Raw genomic sequence first — 13747 nt, forward strand, 5'->3', positions numbered from 1 at the left:
ATAATTCCTTAAACATTCTTTTACAATAGATTTACTCATTATTTATCTTAAATAAATTCCAGGAAATGTTCTCTTGACATTAAATTTTATCTTTTCACTCCAACTCCGATCCGGCCTCGCTGAAATAACTGAAATGCTAAAAATCAAACTACTGCATGAAATAATGAAATAATTAACTTCAAGAAATGCATTTAAAATAATTATGCAATGAAGTCAATTTAAAAATCTAGAATTATGCATGGCTTATACGTCTACTGATTTACGGGTTCTACAATCCTTCCCCCCTTAAAAGAAATTTCGTCCTCGAAATTAGAACTCACCGAATAACTCGGGGTAACGCTCCCTCATCTCTGACTCAGATTCCCATGTAGCTTCCTCCTCAGAATGGTTGAGCCATTTGACTTTGACTCGCTTAACAAGCTTGTTCCGAAGCTTCTTCTCCTGTCTGTCTAGAATCTGCACTGGTCTCTCCTCATAAGATAAGTTCGGAGTAAGCTGCAACGGCTCAAAATTCAGCCCATGCGAAGGGTTCGCCATATACTTTCTCAGCATGGAGACGTGGAACACATTGTGTACTCCGGCCAGATTCGGCGGAAGAGCTACACGATAAGCTAGCGTCCCAACTCTGTCAAGGATCTCAAAGGGTCCAATGAATCTCGGACTGAGCTTCCCTTTCTTCCCAAATCTCATGACACCCTTCATAGGTGCCACTTTCACGAAGACATGATCGCCCACTGCAAACTCTAAGTCTCTCCTCCGCTGATCGGCATAACTCTTATGTCGGCTCTGAGCAGTCCTCATCCTATCACGGATCTTGGCTACTACCTCTGCTGCCTGCTGAACAATCTCTGGACCCAACTCTGCTCTCTCTCCTACTTCATCCCAATGAACAGGAGATCTACACTTGCGGCCATACAATGCTTCATACGGAGCCATACCTATAGACGACTGGAAACTGTTGTTATAGGTGAACTCTACCAATGGTAAGTTCGACTCCCAACTCCCTGAGAAATCAATGACGCAAGCGCGAAGAAGATCCTCCAAAATCTGAATAACTCGCTCCGACTGTCCATCTGTCTGCGGATGGAAAGCTGTGCTAAACAGCAGCTTAGTACCCAAAGTCGAATGCAAACTCTTCCAAAATGAGGAAGTGAATCTAGGGTCTCTGCCAGATACGATCGAAACTGGAATGCCATGAAGTCGGACTATTTCCCGGTTATACAACTCTGCATACTGAACCATGGTGAAAGTCGTCTTAATAGGCAAGAAGTGCGCTGATTTGGTAAGACGATCTACAATCGCCCAAATGGCATTCGAACCTCTGGCTGACCTCGGCAATCCGGTCACAAAGTCCATGGTAATGTTCTCCCACTTCCACTCGGGAATAGGAAGAGGCTTGAGCAAACCTGCTGGTCTCTGATGCTCGGCCTTCACCAACTGGCAAGTCAGGCACTCGGATACAAAACGCCTGATGTCCTTCTTCATCCCTGGCCACCAATACAATAGCTGCAGATCTTTGTACATCTTTGTACTCCCAGGGTGAATGGAGTACGAGGACGTATGGGCCTCCGATAAGATGTCTGCTCGGATAGAATCACTGCTAGGAACCCATATCCTATCTCGGTATCTCACAATACCGTCGCTGACTGAATACAAAACACTGCCCTTGGATTCATCTCTCTTCTTCCACTGTGCCAACTGCTCATCTGCGGCCTGACCACTGCGAATACGGTCCAAAAGAGAAGACTGAATGGTCAAGGTAGATAGACGAGGAACTCTACCTCGAGGATAAGTCTCAAGATCGAACCTCTGCATCTCAATCTGAAGAGGTTTCTGCATCGTCAAATGAGCCATCACTGCGACTTTTCTGCTCAAAGCATCCGCAACTACATTAGCTTTACCCGGGTGGTAGCTAATGTCACAATTGTAGTCTTTCACAAGCTCCAACCAACGCCTCTGACGCATGTTCAGCTCTTTCTGTTTAAAGAAATACTTGAGGCTCTTGTGGTCGGTAAAGATCTGGCATTTCTCTCCATACATATAGTGCCTCCAAATCTTCAAAGCAAAAACTACTGCGGCCAACTCTAGATCATGGGTGGGGTAGTTCTTCTCGTGGATTTTCAGCTGTCGAGAAGCATATGCTATCACTCTCCCATGCTGCATCAATACTGCGCCAAGACCGAGCTTCGAAGCATCGGTATAAAGGACAAACTCGCCGGGTCCTGAAGGTGTGGCCAAAACTGGTGCTGAGATAAGAGCTTGCTTCAAAGTATCGAAGCTCTTCTGACACTCATCGCTCCACACAAACTTCACATTCTTCTTTGTCAGTGCTGTGAGTGGAACGGCAATGGATGAGAATCCCTGAATGAACTTCCTGTAATATCCTGCTAGCCCAAGAAAACTGCGGATCTCGGACGCATTCTGAGGCACCACCCAATCTCTGACTGCTGCAACTTTCGCGGGGTCTACCTCAATACCACTGCCGGAAACAATGTGGCCCAAGAACGCCACCTTCTCTAACCAGAATTCGCACTTACTGAACTTTGCGAATAATTTGTGCTTCCGCAAGGTCTGCAGCACTGTGGTCAGATGTCTGCTGTGCTCCTCCAGACTCTTGGAGTAGACGAGAATGTCATCTATGAACACTATCACAAACTGGTCGAGGTATGGCTGAAATACGCGATTCATGAGATCCATGAAGATCGCTGGCGCATTCGTCAGACCGAACGGCATCACAAGGAACCCGTAGTGACCATAACGAGTCCTGAAAGCTGTCTTCGAGACATCAGCATCTCTCACTCTCAACTGATGATAACCAGAACGCAGATCAATCTTGGAGAAAATCGAAGCTCCCTGCAACTGGTCAAACAGATCCTCAATCCTCGGCAGTGGGTATTTGTTCTTAACTGTAACCCTGTTCAACTCTCGATAGTCAATGCAAAGCCTCATCGAACCATCCTTCTTCTTAACAAACAAGACTGGTGCGCCCCATGGTGAAAAGCTCGGGCGAATGAACTCCTTGTCCAGAAGTTCCTGAATCTGCTTCTTAAGCTCTGCCATCTCTGTCGGCGCTAATCGGTACGGCGCTTTGGATATCGGAGCCGTACCTGGCATCAGCTCAATGGAAAACTCCACCTCTCTCTCAGGTGGCATACCAGAGACGTCCTCGGGAAAACGTCTAAGAAATCTCTGACGATCGGAACATCTGAGGCGGACTGGCTGGGTTCCTCGGGGACAGCCAAAAAGGTCGCTAGAAATGCTCGACACCCTCTATGCATGAGTTTCCTAGCCTGAACATATGGAATAATGCGCGGTAACGAAAAGTACCTGTCCGGCTCAAATAAGAACTGCTCCATTCCAGGCGGTCGGACAAGAACAGATCTCCGCTGGAAGTCTATCAATGATCGAGCAAAACTTGCACAGTGAATAGTCCCAAAATTTGTTTTATAAATGAAAGCTCGATTTAAAATATCGCAAGTGCACGATAGTCAAGTTATAATAAACGTAAGTGAATACGAGTATCGATCCACAAGGACTGCGTTACAATATTCTTATTTTCACTTCAATTTCTTTAGCAACGATAGATTGAGTTGGTGATTAAACTAAAGTGAATTTAATAACTAAAATGATTAAAATGCAAGAACAAATAATCAAGAAATCAATGATTAAATTGGATGTAAATCAAATGAGAAGTGAATTTGTTGGGAATTATCAGTTCACCTACCGCTCGTGTTTAAATAATTATACTCGACTTTTACTCGTGCATTCGACGGAATTCCCTAGACTAATTAATATACTCTGTCGAGCTATATTAATACTAATCATAAACATGCAGTAATCAAGTATCCTCAATTATTTAACAGTTCACGATTGCATTACGTTCTATGGAATCCGCTAGCTTTCATCCGGGTGAATTATCACTATCGACACGTACCCAATTCCGTATATCTACTAAAATTGTAAATCCGTGGTCTATGCTATTCGATCCTATTGTCAATTATTCTATCGAAATCATTAACAACATGAAATAATCAAAGGAAGTTAGCTAGACTTCAATTGAAATAAGAAAGCACAAAAGCATAAACAAATCATTCATAAAAATGTCGATAAATAATGTTAAACAACGAGTACGGGGTAGGATCCCCTCAAATCCCAACAAATATAGAGTTTAGCCAACAAAATTCATAATAAAAATCAACAATCTATGCAAGAAATAAAAACTGAATAATTAAAATACTAAGGTATGACGACGGATGAAGGCTGCGACGCTTGGAATTCTCGAGTTCTTCGAAAGTCTCTCTTGCTCCTAGCCTTCCTCCCCAGAAAAGTGATGCAAAATATCAGAATAGTCTCAAAATCGGCGCCTCTCTCGTGTATTATGTTATGGTGTAAGATAGAGTCCACAAAACTTGGAAACAAATCTTCCCGGATTGCGTCGCTCGCTAGGGCGGTCAAGATTGTCCGCTGGGGCGAGTGATTCTCGAATTAAAATTCCTGGCCTGTGTCTTTGGTCTCGCTGGGGCGGTCACTTTTGACCGCCCTAGCGAGAGCTTCGCGCAAAATATTCTCGTCACATCGATGGATTCGCTGGGGCGGTCATTTTTGACCGCCCTAGCGAAGGACTCGCGCAGAAACTCCTCGGCTGGGCCAATATGCTCGCTGGGGCGGTCACTTTTGACCGCCCTAGCGAGACCTCTTCGATGCTATGCAAATAAAATCCCACTTTTTGGTCCACTTCCTACAAAACAACCACAAAATACACGAGATCAGCCAAATGCTAAATAATGCTAAATGAATGCTAAATTAAACTAAACAAACTAATATGATGCATGAATGCGACTCAAAACCAACACTAAAAACAAGTAAAAACGAGTCCTATCAACCCCCTCATACTAACCTTTTGCTCGCCCTCGAGTAAAATAGGTTAAAGCACGAGATACTAAACAAACTCAACAAAAACAAACAAACTCAAACAAGAAAAACCAACACAAGTAAATGTCAATGGTGAGTCGACAACGGTTATGTTCATGCCTCAGTTTACTTTCCCACTACCAATCATAGTCAAGTCAAATCGCAAACGAATACTCATTTCTCATCTACACATAAATATCAACACTAGTTTGAACGTGTGTGTGTGTCGTGATGGGTCTAGTCATTCGTACGTCAAATAGATCAATTATCAAATCATGCGAGTCACTTAATTAGCACTTCAATACAAGTCTCACTAGCATGCATTCCCGTATCCATTTATCACTAGCCATAAATTGAACTTTATTCAACTTTTAAGAGCAGATAGGGGTGTCGAAAGGAAGGAAAATAAGCTCAAGTGGCTAAAAAGTTGGGAGTACACCAATCATTTTCATTGTGCAATCGTCAAGACTTTTGCGTCTGACTTTCCTCGTCTCCTTACATCTCCAACTTTTAGCCTAGGAATAAAATTTCATTCCTTTTATTTAGGCTCCCCCTCACCTTACATCTCCTTATTTTCTTTTCGTCCTTTTTTTTTTTTTTTGAATGCACAATTTTCACACATGTACTCCCTAGGCTAAGAATGATATCACTTTGGATTATAGCCGGTTGGGAGTTTGATCTTTTAATTAGTGCATTGGAGAGGAGGTACAAGTAAAGTTCAAGGCAAATCAACTTTTCTCAATCAAGGTCACTATTAGCGACTTATTTTCACGGGTTTGCATGCTAAATCAACTCATAAATGGTGTCTTTCAAGTTAACCAAACAAAATTTTCAAATTTCACCATTATTCCTACAAAATCCTAGTCCCCACGCAAATGTGCTCAAAAGTTCAAATTTTGTACCAAAATTTATGCTTCAACAATTAAGAGTACCGTTCACGAAGTGACCCAATCAACATTTTTGTAAACTATCAATTCAAGATCATCATTGGCTCATAAACTATGTCTTCTCACCATAAACGACACCAACTAAAAGAAATGCAACGAAACTTAAAGAAATGCAATGAACTAAAACAAATAACTAAACAACCAAAACAAACTACCCACCCCCTCATACTAGAGTTGTGCCATGTCCTCATAGCACAAAACGAAACAAAGACTAAAAACAAACATAAAAACGCATGAATGCAAATGCAAGGACTGAAATAAGCAAACAAATAAAAAAAGAAAGGGGAAACAGTAAACTCCCCTGATCAGAAGTCCTCCTCCTCGTCATGCTCAGGTGGTCGGACTCCCTCGTCAGCTGGTGGCGGCATAGGATAATGGTACTGGAACTGGAAGGGTGGCGGGTATGCGGGTACAGGAGGCCGGCCGGATGTGTCGATGCCCAAATGCGTGGAGATCCCCTGTACCAAGTACTCGACGTTCTGAATATGAGCTTGATTCACGGCCTGATACTCAGTCTGATATGTGGCCCAAGCGCCCAATTCGTTGATGCGATCTCGCATGGCACGGCGGCGTGGCTGCGGAGGTGGCGGTGCATGTAATAAAGCCGGAGGTGGGTGAGCGGCGCCCCCATACTCGAAAAACACATCCTCGGGCAGCTCTGCCTGCCTCTTCTCCCTCTTGGATCGATAAAGAGCGTCATCAATGGCTCTCATCGGTGGTAGCCACTCATCATCATCGGCAAATAGCACCCCCGCTCGGGCACAAAGCTCAGTCACGATCGTCGGAAAATAAAACGCCAAGTTGCTGCTGTTTATGCACATGTTGAGCTGTCCAAAGATGAGTCGGCCCACATCAATCACCATCCCAGTCTGGATGGCATACAGAACAACCGCCCGCTCCCGCTGGACATCACTCGTATGCCCGACCGGCATTAATCTCTTCGACAAAAATGCATACCACACTGCCGCATCCACTCTCAAAAATTTTTCCAGAAAGACCGTATACATCCCCGGCTGTTTCCACGTGGTGCCCGGATAACATAGCGTCTGAAGAATCAAATCGTAATCCGGGTTAAGAACCCACGCTTGAAACGCCGAGTCATCCACCGACGGCAAACCCAACAAGTCATTGATAGTCCTGGAATCGAACGGGACTAGACGTCCCCTCACAGATGCCTTATGCTCACTCCCCTCCGGAGCATTGGCATAGAATTCGCGCACGACCGAGACCACTGCTGCGTTCGGTTGTGCCACAAAGCCATTCCACCCTCGTCCCTCTATTTGGAATGACGGAAAATGATGGATAATAGACGGGCTAAATCCTCGCTCCGGGATAGGCTTCCTATGTAGTTTAGCATTTTCATATCTATCCCTAGCATTATCATTCACAAACATAGACGGAGTAGCCCGAGAACTAGAGGCATCGTGAGTTACCTTCGATTTTTTTGGTGCCATGGCGAGAGTGGGCACAAAGAAGGAGCCCGGAGTAGTAGATGCTGCCGGAGCTTGAAGAGGCGGCGGGGGCGGAGCGACGGCGGCGAAGCGTGGGTGGTGGTCGGAGAGTGTAGATCTGGCCGGAAAATTTTCGAAGTTCGCCGGAGAAGCTCGCCGGAATCCTTGGAAGATGACCGAAGTAGAAGAAATTGTAGTGTAAACGCGTCCCGGTGGAGTGTAGCGCCCAAGATCAAGTCTTTTCCCTGAAAAGATCACAAAATAAGAAGAATTGAGCTTAAAAGAAGGAGGAGGCGCCGATAAATTTGAGAGAAAGGGGTAGGGTTCGAGTGGGGAAGAAAGAAAAGAGGCGCAGCTTTTTGTAAATATCGCGACTCGCTAGGGCGGTCAAAAGTTTCCGCCCTAGCGAGCGGTTTTCGGTGACAGACTGTATTAAAAAATATGAGGGCGCGCTGGGGCGGTCAAAAGTGACCGCCCTAGCGAGGAATGTTCGCCAGGAAAACTAATTTTGAAAAAATTCACTCGCTGGGGCGGTCAAAAGTGACCGCCCTAGCGAGACATGTTCGCCAGGAAAACTAATTTTGAAAAAATTCACTCGCTGGGGCGGTCAAAAGTGACCGCCCTAGCGAGACATGTTCGCCAGGAAAACTAATTTTGAAAAAATTTACTCGCTGGGGCGGTCAAAAGTGACCGCCCGAGCGAGGCTTTTTCGGTGGCTATGTTTTGAAAAAAAATGACGTCTCGCTGTGGCGGTCGGTTATGACCGCCCTAGCGAGATACTCTCGAAAAAGAAAATAAATAAATAAAGATGATGAATGCAATGCCATGCAACTACCTAAATGCAATGATATGAATGCTAAAAAAAAAAAAAATCTAATTAAAATCAAAATAAGGAGTAGAGGTAGTTCTCAATTTATAGTCTAGAGCTCGACTTTTCACCCATGTCCTCAACGACTGTCATGGAGCCGAGTGACTCCAATTTGTGGCTCAATTGTGCCACCAATATAGTGCTTTAATCTTTGGGCGTTCACAGTAAACGTCCCTTCCTTGCCATCATGCAACACCACTGCACCTGATGGGAACACCTCGGCTACAAAGAATGGTCCTGACCATCTTGACTTCAGCTTGCCCGGAAAGAGTCGTAAGCGAGAGTTGTATAACAACACTGCTTCACCCACTTTGAATTCTCTTCTTACAATGTGTTTATCATGGGCTCTTTTGGTGCGTTCCTTGTAAGATAGGGCAAGATCATAAGCTGTACCTCGGAACTCATCCAACTGACTCAACTGCAGCAATCGTTTCTCACCTGCAAGAGCAAAATCAAAGTTTAGTGCCTTGGTCGCCCAATATGCTCTATGCTCTAATTCTACGGGTAGATGACATGCTTTACCAAAAAGTAACCTATATGGTGTAGTGCCTATAGGTGTTTTGAACGCAGTACGATAAGCCCACAAAGCATCATCTAACCGAATGGACCAGTCCTTTCGATTCACATTAACCGTCTTTTCTAAAATCCTCTTAATCTCTCGATTGGACACTTCAACTTGTCCACTAGTTTGGGGATGGTATGGAGTGGAAACTTTGTGGGTGACACCATATTTGCCCAACAGTTTATCAAAAATTTTATTGCAAAAATGGGTGCCACCATCACTTATGATTGCACGCGGTGTACCAAATCGATTAAAAATGTGTTTCTTTAAAAATTTTAACACCACTTGTGCATCATTCGTGGCACAAGTCTCTGCCTCCACCCATTTCGACACATACTCCACTGCCACCAAAATAAATTTCTTTCCAAAAGAAGCAGGAAAAGGATCCATAAAATCAATCCCCCACACATCAAATATTTCACACTCAATAATATTATTCAAAGGCATCTCATGACGGTTGGAAATATTACCTGTGCGTTGGCATCTATCACAATTGAGAACATACAAACGAGCATCCTTAAAAAGAGTTGGCCAATAGAAGCCACATTCAAGTACCTTAGATGCCGTCCGTATGGGTCCAAAGTGACCACCTACCTCACGGTCATGGCAGTGGTTCAGAATTTGACTGGTTTCCTCCTCCGCTACACATCTCCTTATCATGGCATCTGCACAGATTTTAAACAAAAACGGTTCCTCCCAAAAATAATATTTCACGTCAGAAAAGAATTTCTTTCTTTGGTGAAATGATAAATTTGGGGGGGGTGTGCCGATGACAAGAAAATTGGCAAAATTGGCATACCAAGGGCACGCATTCACCTCAAACAATTGCTCATCAGGGAACCAGTCATCTATATCAGCATCAACGCCATTAATTCTAACATCCTCAAGCCTAGACAGATGATCAGAAACCACATTTTCTACCCCCTTTTTATCTCGAATCTCGAGATCAAATTCTTGCAATAGTAAAATCCACCTAATTAACCTAGGTTTCGCATCTTTCTTAGCAAGCAAGTATTTTAGGGCAGAATGATCTGTATACACAATCACTTTAGACAGAACAAGATATGAATGAAATTTCTCGAAAGCAAATACTATAGCAAGTAATTCCTTTTCAGTAGTAGCGTAATTCAATTGAGCATCATTTAAAGTCTTACTTGCGTAGTAGATGGTATGAAATACCTTGTTCTTCCTTTGACCCAGCACCGCACCAACAGCTGTATCACTAGCATCGCACATCACCTCAAACGGTAGCTCCCAATCAGGGGCAGTCAGAACAGGTGCTGTCACCAAACTCTCCTTGAGTATCTCGAATGCCTGCAGACAAGTAGAATCAAAATTAAACTCAACATCTTTCATCAATAGAGAGGACAAGGGCTTAGCAATTTTAGAAAAATCTTTAATGAAACGCCTATAAAAACCAGCATGCCTCAAGAAACTGCGGACTCCCTTGATTGATGACGGAGGTGGTAGATTTTTGATTACTTCCACCTTGGCTTTGTCGACCTCCATTCCATTTTCTGACACCTTGTGCCCTAACACAATCCCCTCTTGCACCATGAAATGACACTTCTCCCAATTTAATACCAAATTGCTCTCTTCACATCTAATAAGCACCGAGTTCAAATTTTCTAGACATTCATTAAACGAAGAGCCAAAAATGGAGAAGTCATCCATAAAAACTTCAAGAAATTTCTCAATCATGTCATGAAAAATAGCGGTCATGCATCTTTGAAATGTAGCAGGTGCATTGCATAGACCAAAGAGCATACGTCTAAACGCAAAAGTACCATAAGGGCAAGTGAAAGTAGTTTTCTCTTGGTCCTCAGGTGCAATTGTGATTTGATTGTATCCCGAATATCCATCCAAAAAACAGTAAAATTCATGACCGGCTAATCGTTCAATCATTTGATCAATAAATGGCAGGGGGAAGTGATCTTTACGGGTTGCATCATTTAATTTCCTATAATCCATGCACACACGCCAACCCGTAACAGTTCTAGTGGGAATCAACTCATTTTTTTCATTGGTAATAACAGTAATCCCACCCTTTTTAGGCACACATTGCACAGGACTTACCCACGCACTATCAGAGATAGGATAGATAATACCTGCATCCAGAAGTTTGATCGTTTCAGCTTTTACTACCTCCTGCATCTTTGGATTGAGTCTCCTTTGAGGTTGTGCTAGGGGTGAGTATTTATCCTCCATCAGAATTTTGTGCATGCAGATCGAAGGACTTATCCCCTTGATGTCCGCAACTTTCCAAGCGAATGCTCCTCTATGCTCCTTAAGGACTTCTAAGAGCTTACTCTCCATATCATCTGTCAAAGAAGAAGAAATAATAACAGGCAGTTTATTATTTTCTCCTAGATATACGTACTTGAGATGTGGAGGTAGTGGTTTGAGCTCCAATGTAGGTGGCTCCTCTAGGCTCGACTTTTGAGGCATTAAATCTTTTCTGTCTCCCAATTCCTCTAGTCGAAGCCTCACTTGCTTTCTCCAAGGTGGAATGGCATTCAAGTGAGCTACCATCTCCATCTTTTCCTTGTCTAACTCGTCCTCCTGCTTTTCCGTAGTGAGAGTGGCCTCCAATGGCTCTTGCAATCCATCCTGCACAAAATCACAAACGAGAGAATCTAAGACATCAACACGAAAACAACTATCATTGTGCATTGTGTGCTTGAGAGTATTAAAGACATCAAAAATAATTTCTTCTTCTCCAACTCTCAGTCTCAATTTTCCCTCGTCAACATCAATCAGTGCTTTCCCTGTAGCCAGAAATGGTCTCCCTAGGATTAAAGGCATCTCTAAATCTTCCTCCATGTCAAGTACTACAAAATCTGCAGGAAAAATAAACTTATCCACTTTCACCAAGACATCTTCGATAATCCCACGTGGATACTTGACAGATCTGTCAGCCAGCTGCAATGACATCCTAGTTGGCTTGGGTTCACCCAATCCCAGTCTCCTAAACACAGAATAGGGCATCAAATTAATACTCGCACCAAGATCACATAGAGCTTTATGAAAATTAATATCACCAATAATGCAAGGTATAGAGAAACTCCCTGGATCTTTTTGCTTTGGAGGCATCTTGTTTTGAACTAAAGCGGAGCAATTTTCAGTCAAGTTCACAGTCATATGATCTTCTAGCTTCCGCTTATTCGCCAAGATATCTTTCAAGAATTTTGCATAACTTGGCATATTCAATAAGGCATCAGCAAAAGGAATGTTAATATGCAGTTTTTTGAATACCTCAAGAAATTTACCAAATTGTGCATCTAACTTAGCTTTCTTCATTGCTGCGGGGAAAGGTGGAGGGATAACAATTTTATTCGGTGCAGTAGGTGTAAATGTAGAGTTAGAAGACTTACCTCCTTGATGTTCCACCTCATCCTCACCATGCTTGGTCCTTTCCTCATTAGACTCGAGTGCTCTACCACTACGCAATTCCACAGCTTTCACCTGCTCTCTCGGGTTAGTCTCCGTGTTGCTTGGCAAAGTTCCTTGCTCCCTATTAGCAATTAACTTAGCCAACTGCCCAATTTGATTCTCTAACCCCTTTATGGATGCATCCTGATTCTGAAATCTCGTCTCGGTTGATGAAATAAATTTAGTCATCATTTGCTCTAAATTTGACTTCTCCTCCCTAGGCGGTTCTGGCTTGAATCCTTGGTGCATCCCATGTGGTGGACCTCTTTGTTGGCATTTTTGGTTGTTTTGACCTCCCCACGAAAAGTTTGGGTGATTCCTCCATCCCGGATTATAAGAGTTTGAATAAGGGTCATTTCTAGGACGGTTCTGGAATCCCACGTGTTTTGCTCCCTCAGGCACATAGAATGGATTGCCATCTTGGCAATCCTGCACGTCATGCTCACCTCCACACTTATCACAGAAAATCTCTTGCAGACGCATAGCCGATCCACTCGCACTCATCCCATCAATCTTTCTGTTCAAAGCCTCTAACTGTGCTGACACCGCAGACAAATCAGTAACTTGATTAACTCCAGCACCTCGTTTCTGCCTATCAGAACGAGGATGGTAGCTACTAGCAGCCATCTCCTCCAATAATTCATATCCTTCCTCAGCCGTTTTTCTCAGCAAGTTACCACAGGCAGCAGCATCTATCATGGTACGGTTAGGAGTAAGCAGACCGTAGTAAAAAGTTTGAACAACTAACCCAAGAGGTAGCTCATGGTGTGGACATCTCCTCAATAAATCCTTGTATCGCTCCCACGCCTCGTAAAGTGACTCAAGCTCATATTGAGCAAAAGTAGTAATGTCGGCTCTCAGCTTCATAGTCTTCGACGGAGGAAAGTACTTGATCAGGAATGCCTTCGCCATATCCTCCCATGTAGTGATAGACCCTACAGGCAAACAGTTTAACCACGCCTTAGCTTTATCTCTTAGTGAAAATGGAAATAAACGCAAACGAACAGCATCATCAGACACAGCATTAAACTTAAAAGTATCGCAAATTTCAAGAAAATCAGCTATATGAGAATTAGGGTCGTCAAGTGCACTTCCCCCAAATTGAACAGTGTTTTGAATCATCTGAATGATAGCTGGCTTGATCTCAAACTTGTTAGCTCGGATGACTGGTCTCACGATGCTTGGACGTGCTCCATCGAGAGACGGTTGTGCATAATCCATCATCGGTATACGGCGTGGCATCTCAATCTGTCTCTCATTTTGGCGGTCCGCCTCCTGCTCTTGTTCGTGCCTCTCCATTTGTTCCTTGAGTCTTTGCTGTTGTCTTCGGCGTCTAGCAGTGCGTTCGATCTCAGGGTCAAAAGGCTCAAGCTTAACTTCGAGTGATCTTCGCATGCACCACAAGAAAAATCTGCAACAGAATAGGAGTATCAACTAACAATAAAATAAATAATACTAAAGAATTTAAATGAAAAATAGAAAAATTGTGAATCAACAGTCCCCGGCAACGGCGCCAAAAACTTGATCGAGCAAAACTTGCACAGTGAATAGTCCCAAAATTTGTTTTATAAATGAA

At 43.4% G+C, this 13747-nt stretch overlaps 1 protein-coding gene and 1 non-coding gene across 2 annotated transcripts in view; one reads left to right on the plus strand and one right to left on the minus strand.

Moving 5' to 3' along the window:
- The window catches only part of LOC140842921 (probable U3 small nucleolar RNA-associated protein 11), a 185619-nt gene that overhangs the window by 17333 nt on the left and 154539 nt on the right, over positions 1–13747 (minus strand). The window lies entirely within an intron of this gene.
- LOC140804116 (small nucleolar RNA R71) lies at positions 12929–13035 on the plus strand. The gene has a single exon (XR_012112075.1). It is a non-coding gene; the product is annotated as a small nucleolar RNA R71 (small nucleolar RNA).

This window comes from Primulina eburnea, chromosome 10, assembly GCF_022965805.1.
Source record: "Primulina eburnea isolate SZY01 chromosome 10, ASM2296580v1, whole genome shotgun sequence".
NCBI classification, from domain to species: Eukaryota; Viridiplantae; Streptophyta; class Magnoliopsida; order Lamiales; family Gesneriaceae; genus Primulina; species Primulina eburnea.